The sequence below is a fragment of the Gavialis gangeticus genome, unplaced genomic scaffold (assembly GCF_001723915.1).
Source record: "Gavialis gangeticus isolate Ggan-Ray unplaced genomic scaffold, GavGan_comp1, whole genome shotgun sequence".
In the NCBI taxonomy this organism is placed as follows: domain Eukaryota; kingdom Metazoa; phylum Chordata; order Crocodylia; family Gavialidae; genus Gavialis; species Gavialis gangeticus.
The window spans coordinates 124,037,563-124,045,111 of record NW_017728992.1 but is presented as its reverse complement, the minus strand read 5'-3'; positions in this window follow the sequence as shown (position 1 = coordinate 124,045,111).

Below are 7,549 nucleotides of genomic sequence, written 5' to 3'. Positions count from 1 at the left end.
TGTATTCTTTAGAAGATGACAGTATTTTTCAACAGATGTAAGAGTTTGCATACAAAGACATTAGCACAGCAGAGACGTACAAATGCACAACAGAAAAACCACAGAGAGGTGGTAAGCAGTCTTTCCTGGCTAATGTATGCAGTCTCTTACCCCAAAGAAAGTCTGACCAAAGATCACACTGGAAGCATACCGTAAGTGCTACTACTCTCTGCTGAATGATTCTGGACATGCCCTTTGTTTTCCAGAAACTAAATCCAACAGTTAGGGAGCAATGATTATACAAACACAGTATTGCCAACTCCAAGTGTTAAAAAAAATCAAGACTCAGAGCCCCCATATCAAGAGATTTTAATATAATATAATAATGTATTTTATAATTTTGCTTCTGAACTTTTCCAAACTTTTTCCCGCTGCAGCCATAAGGGCTAGAAATGCTGTTTCTTTTAAATGAAAGCTGAGATTCTTGCATAAAGAAATGTTATTTTCTCATGTCTTCATGTCGTAAATAAAATACCTAGTATCTCAAGACATCCTCCCTGTCTTACCAAAAAAAAGCAGCTCTGGAGACATTTTCCATGTAGGATACAGAAGTGTTCGACTTAGTTGGTTAGTGGGGCGAGGACGAAAAATGCTGAAGAGGAAAATGAAAAAAAATGTTATGATGGACATTTATGCAGCATATAGAGAGAATTTTGTTCTAGTCAAAGGTTGGTTTATTCCCTGAAGCAAAAGGATTGATATTTCTAATAATTTTAAAATCCCATTTAATATTTCCTTTTTTCTTCTCAGGATTCAGATAAAAGTCCAATTTTTTTTTCTGAATTCTGCTAAAAACGCTAGCGTAGTGATATCTTCTGGTAATGAGTTCCACAGACTAATTATGGAGCATGCGAGAAGGCACTTCCTTTTATTAGTTTCTGATTAAATTTTATTGAACAAAATATTTTGTCTCACATTATGATGAAGGTGGTATCTTTAGATCATTCATTTTACACCCAGGCTTTCTATGTTTGTCTTACTTCTGGACTATCAAATCTTAGGCTACATCTATTTTGCAGACTTGCTGCATGTTCTTGCCTTATGCCAAAGCCATGTAAGGCAATGAAACCCTTTAAATGTGTGTCTAAAGGCATACTGAATCTGTGAGCTTCTGCTCACAAGGCATGTTGTGCTTTGACCCCTTCTTTGCATCCACTCAGCAGTGCAAAAGGTAGCAAAAATGCAAGTACCTGAGCTCATGTTCAGATACTTCTCCAGCACCATTTCCACAATCGTGTGATCCTGCCCTTTCTCATGCCCTTCCTGTTCTGTGGGCTACATCCCTCAATTTATATATGTTCATCATTTTTCCCTTTGTTTCCACATGGCCTGCTTCCATTTCTACACAGCTCAGTTCAGCATGGCAAAACAGGAACATGTTCACTGCCTGCTGTGCTGCTGGCTGGCTAGAGTCAGAGCTCTGGTTAATCTCTGGTGCGAACATAGCAAGGAACATGATTCATGGAGAAGCACACAAGGGTTGTGTCCAGATGAATGTGGCCATGCAAACACATTCAGCTGTTCTCTGCACTTCAAGGGAGTGGGTGGGGTTTGATCCCTGGATATCCAACATGATATCCAAAGGTCAAAAAAAGGAAAGAGGCAGGGCGGTGCTTGCGGGGGCAGTGCACACTGCTCAAAACCGGAGCCTGGCCAGCTGGAGCCACACTCTGGCCACCAGCCTGGGTCTAAGCGGCAGGATTGTCACTGCTGCAGCCCCAGGAAGCCCCCAGAACCCCAGGTAAGGCTGCTGGGGCCAGCCAATGCCGACCCCAGCCTCCCCTACCCCATCCGGGGTAACCTGCCATACGCCAGAGGCTGTCATACACCAGAGGGTGCTGTATGCCAGAGGGTGCATGGCACAGGCATTCCCCAGGGACCTTGCGCAGCTGCTAGCTGTCCCCAGGTAGCCAAACATCCATGCTCATGTGGACTCAGCCAAGGTGTCTAACACTTTTAAGCTGGTGCATGTAAAGCTTTCTGAGGGTGGCACTGGAGGAGTTATAGCACAGTAAGGAAATAAGCCTCAGAAACAGTCCATGGATCCAGAAATTGTTATATCCTGCCTTGAATGGGCAGAACAGCAGTGGATAAACTGAGCCTATTGGTAAGCTAAACACATCCACTCTAACCTCTAGGAAAGAGACACAAGGCAACTACAACCTGGTTCCTTGAGCACGGTGCTAAGAACCCAGATTCATTTTACTACTAAACATAGGTCTCTGCAGCACCAGCGGGATACGGCTCATAAGCACAGAATCCAGAAGGCAGATGTGACTAACACGTGAGCATGTGTGAGCTGGGACACATGGAGGGTTTCTCTGCTTCCTGTTGCAGTCAGCACCTGTTTCACAACTCCTCTCCATTCTACTTCTCTTGAGTGACTCGAAATGAATGTTGTTCTGCAATGGCAGTTTAATGGAGACAGACTGCAGCCTGTTTTTCTGAAGAGACACAGAGATGGACCTGATGATGGAACAGGTCTTTCTCCTCTGGGTCTCTGATCTTACATATTTCTGAACTACAGAGAGATCGCCCAGGAGTACTGAAAGGGTGGGGCAGGAACAAGTGCTGTCATTTTTTCCAAACAAACGTTTTCCTTTTTGTCCCAGGCTGCCAGGCAGTATTCATGAGTTCCAAATAGATGGTCTCTCCCTCAACTGCCATTACTTATCTCAGCCACTCTACACGCCTGCAGTAAGCAGTACAATTCCTTGATAACAATGCGCTTTAAAGCGCTGCCCTTTCAAATAGAGATGGACGTGCTGACTCAGCTACTGGAAAAAAAATCAAGCAAAATGCGGAGGAGGCACAGCAGTTTGTTCACAGCCCCATGCTTGCCTAGACAGGATAAAAAGGGAGGGATTCTGAGAATAGGAAGACATGCCATTAATAAAGCATCCGCTGTACAGCCAGGTTGTGGAATGCTGTGAACTTGAACAACTGAAGGAAAATACTGACAAAGACAGGAAATGCAAAAGGTCAGGTTCACACAGCAATACTAATTCAGCTGTCCTGTCCAGAATTTACAGGTATACAAGAGTTACTCAATGTGCAACATGCTCATATGAACATTGCTACTTGAACCTCAGGTTTTGCAGCCCCTGCCATTTCCTTTAACTCAGTCTTAACTATTGCACATCCAAAGATTTTGCTAACATTTCACTGAGCCCCCCGTCACAAAGAACTGTGCCATTTTTTTTTTAATTGGAAGGAAGTGTGGGTGCTAGCAATAACATCACTGAGTTTGGCAGGTGCGATGAGGACCACAGCATGCAGAGAACCTAAGCCAAGAGGCTTTCTCACACTAAGGAAGTGAACTATATTTTTTAAAAAGCTGGATGTGATTAAACCCCAAAGTATAGATTGCCCATGTGTCTTGTACTCGCTGAAGATTGTTCAATTTACTAAACGAGTTACTGTCCAGCTACTTTACTATGACTAAAACTCCAAACATTTTTAAAACATGAAATGCATTTTCCCTCCTATCCACATGTGAGGCCTTCATGTGTATTTAGGGGCCTATCTTTAAGTTTGAGGAGTTTAGCAATTATTTTTACTCGCTATCAATTGTACCTTTTTAATATTATCCTGTAACACAGCAACATACATTTATGCAAGACCTTTAATGAACCTTCAGTGGTAAATAAGAGAGCAGACTAATCACGTGTATTCATCTCCACTGCAGAAAATTGCTGGACTCTATGATCTTCTGAGGTCCCTTCCAGCCCTAATGTCTATGAATGTTCGACATAAGAACAGCGATAGAAGGAATGGTACTGTAATGGTAAATACACATTAAGCTTAACTCCAAAGTCACCTGAAACTTAAAAACTGCTCATTAATATGTTTTAAAACAAAGTAGCAAAAAGGCCCAACTCTCATATGAGAGTGATTTGGAAGCTGATTGCAAATAACTAAATTATACGATTGATGGTTGCTGACTGGTTGGGAGATCATTTTTATGGAAATCAATGGCACATAGCACCTCACGGCATCAGGGCCTGTAAGAACTATACACCACCGAATGTACTTCAGACATTGAATGTGGCCATTATAATTAATAATGGCACTGACTCAAAGCCCTAGCATGCTTGGGGCCTTGCCTCCAAGCAATCTTGGTAGTCACTTGGGTTCAGAGGGAGAGAACTATTCCACGTGAGAATGTCAAGGTCCATTTATCCAGCGGGCCTCAACATTTCTACTGGCTTGGGCACCTTCATCCCTTTTTGACAGTTGATGAGATCGATTCTTTTTTCTTCGCATCTTTGACAGTTGTGTAGGTGTCTAAAGCAGAGTTGTATCACACTTCTGTTGCCAGAGAAGCTCCATAGCAGGTAAAGAACCAAAATCGCAGCAGTCTGGTCTGCGTTGGACCATAAGCTCATGCAGTAGAAGCATAAACCCTCATACTCTGACCCTGGCAAAAAAACAGGATGAAATCATTTCTTTGAAATAGTTAATTCAACAAAATTTTACTAACTGCAGAACACTTACCACTTTTCAGCAAGTTGTACGAAGAGCAAACTGGAGGAAGCTCTTACATTTTAATTGAAGTTTTTAATGTATTTGGTTGCAATAGAGAATACGTATGTGCCCTGTTATTGATTTAGACCAGGGTTTGGCAACCTACTGCCTGTGGAGTTATGAGATCCAGCCCATGGGCAAGAGGCATTTGGCAGTGGGAGAGTTCAGCAACAGCTGCCATCCCTGTTTCACTGCAGGGTCCTAGTCCGCATCTACTTGCCTCTGACCTGAACTGGGTCAATCTGACCCATAACCTTAAAAGGCTGCTAGACTGCTGACTGCAAACAGGGCTCTCTGAGCATTTCCCTGGGAGCAGGTTGGAGCAGGAAAAGTTCCTAGGAGGAAGACAACTTGTTGAAAGAGATAGAGGGCTGATAAAGTGGAAAGATCCAAAAAAGTCTATTGCAGGTGTCAGGAACTGCAGAAAAGGAGGCCATCTCTGCAAGAATGAAAAGATAAACTGAAGGAGCAGAGTGCAAGATTTCCCTGCCAGGGAAAGCACACCTTATCTGTGTTTTGTAAGCTGCCACATGAATTTATGGAAGTATATAAAAAATTTACAACAGGGAAGGGGCCAGTGCTGTACAAGGAAAGGAAACAGTGGGGAAGGGAATAGAAATAGACTTGATTCATGCAATAGGCTGGAAAAAGCCTATGCAGTGTTCAGAGAGCAATTGTGTTTTGAAATTTTTAATTAATGGGGAGCCAGTTAAAACGTTCAGAATCCCAGATTGCGCCAATGTCCATGTGCAATGAATCTGTAGACACCCTAACCTCAGTGCATGTTACAAATACACAACCCAAATCTGTGCATACTACTTAGGCTAAAAACAGACGGTTGGATTTCTCCTGGGACAAAGCCTTTTATTCTGGGATCCTACAGACATGCAGACCCATTGTCCTACTTTAAATACCTGTGAAGTACTGAGATAACACCTTTTCCCTAGGGGCCAGTTGGGGCTTACTGGGAGTTAATTGCCATTCAAGTGTGTGTGCCTGTGTAAATGACTGTTCCTACCCTGCCCCCCCCTTGGTGTCAAAGCCCAGGACAGTCTGTTTTTAGCCTTACAGTTGCTCCATCCAGGTGTACTTTATAAAAGTGGGAAGTTGTACTACATTGTTCAGTGTGTGTGTTTAAACTCATTAGTCAGAAATAGGTTGATTCTATGCTTGGTGATCCCACATGTTCAAGAGAGAACTTCAGTGGCAGGTAAATAGAAACAAAATGATTTATTGGAATAACGAATCTGTTTTAAATCTAAGCAGATGTGGGGCAGGGAAGCAGAACAATTTATCACCAGTTTCCTTGGCAATATGGTAGGAATTATAATCCAATATACTGAGGAACCAAATTAATAAAGTTATCCTTTAGGACCCAGATTCCACCATGAAGATGACAAAGAATTATAGCATTATAGAAGAGTTTTGTCTTTGATTTCAGTGGTTTCAGGTTTCACCTCAAGACTTACCTCACCAGTCCCAAAGCAAACTTGTTAATGAAGTTACTCATCCTTTCAATTTTCTATGTCCCATTTATGATCCCATTTTCTATGTCCCATTTTTCTGCTGTCTACTCAGTTGTGCCTATATGGCCAAGTATACAAAGAATATCTTAAAGTCCAAACCTTATCTAACTTTATCCCAAACATGCAGTTGGGTCCTACAAAATATATTACCCCAAAAATCCTTTCCTATATGCCCAGCACATTTTTGAACCATCAAATAAATAAATAAAAATCTTAATATAGGCTTGCAATAACTCTCTTTGCAAGCAGAGGTATATATACTACCTAATGTGTTCTATTATCAGCTTTTGCTTTGCTGATGTTTATGAATGCCTCCAAAGCAGTCCATTGAAGAAAATTTTATACAGCTAAGAAAGCAGGATATGGTAATGTTCATTACTAGTGTAACTTCCCCCTTTCATCCATCACAGTCATAATTAATATTGCAGTATTGGTAAAGGCTGAGATTTAAAGCCATCCTCATGAAATGAATCAGCCCCATTCTTCATCTTATTTGGAGTTCCTCATTTTGATTATATTCAAAGTGTAATAGAGAGACAATTTATGGGAATGAAATCTCTTTGAATGATACCCTGCCTTCTACTCTCCCAGGTGATTTTATTATGCCATGTCTCCTCTTCACATTTGTTTAGAGAGCAAACTGAATTCATTTCTTTATGAAACGTTCAACAGATTGCTTCACATGAATCAGTGAAATGGATGCAGGCCTTCTGAAACTTGGGCTTCAGTGCACGTGCATGGCTTATATCACTCATGTACTATGTTGTCAGGCACATGGATAAAATTCATTCCTGTGCAGAGAGCTGTAGCAGGATCACAGCATCACTAAAGCCTTCCAATAGGGCTTAAATGGGATTTAAGTTCTGAAAGGGTTGTGGTGCACCCAGCACTTTGAACATGTGAAACTGAGCATGGAGGTGGAATACGGATCTGTGCCAGCCGGTTTCAGTCTAGTAACTAACACAAAGTTACACATGGGGAACTCTCTGATCAATAGGGATTCAGGCTTTCTGCTACCCATGGAAAAACTGAACCCCCACCCCCAATTTCCTCCTTTAGCAGAGGAAAATGCAGATTTCTCATTTTAATGGAGAAACCTATGGATTTTGTAGTTTTGCAAAGAGTTCCAGCCTGCAAGGGGCTGCAGGGAGCGGGAGGAGGGTGGTCAGGCAGGGGATGCCATGTGCACATATATGCACATGGTCACCAGGCAGCCTGGATACAAGCTCCCACAGGTAAGGAGGGGGGCAGGGATTGAGGCCCCCAGAGAGAAGGAGTAAGGGAGTTAGGCAAGGCTGAGGCTGCTGCCCAGCTGGGTGATGCGTGGGCCCTGGGGCTGCAATGTGCAGCTGCAGGGCCTTGGCAAGGAGTGGGACAGAGCCACGGGCAGCTTATTCAGGGAGTGGCTGGGGAGGCAGCTCCCTGTGCCTGTGTGCACTCCCGGGAGGGTGGGGGGG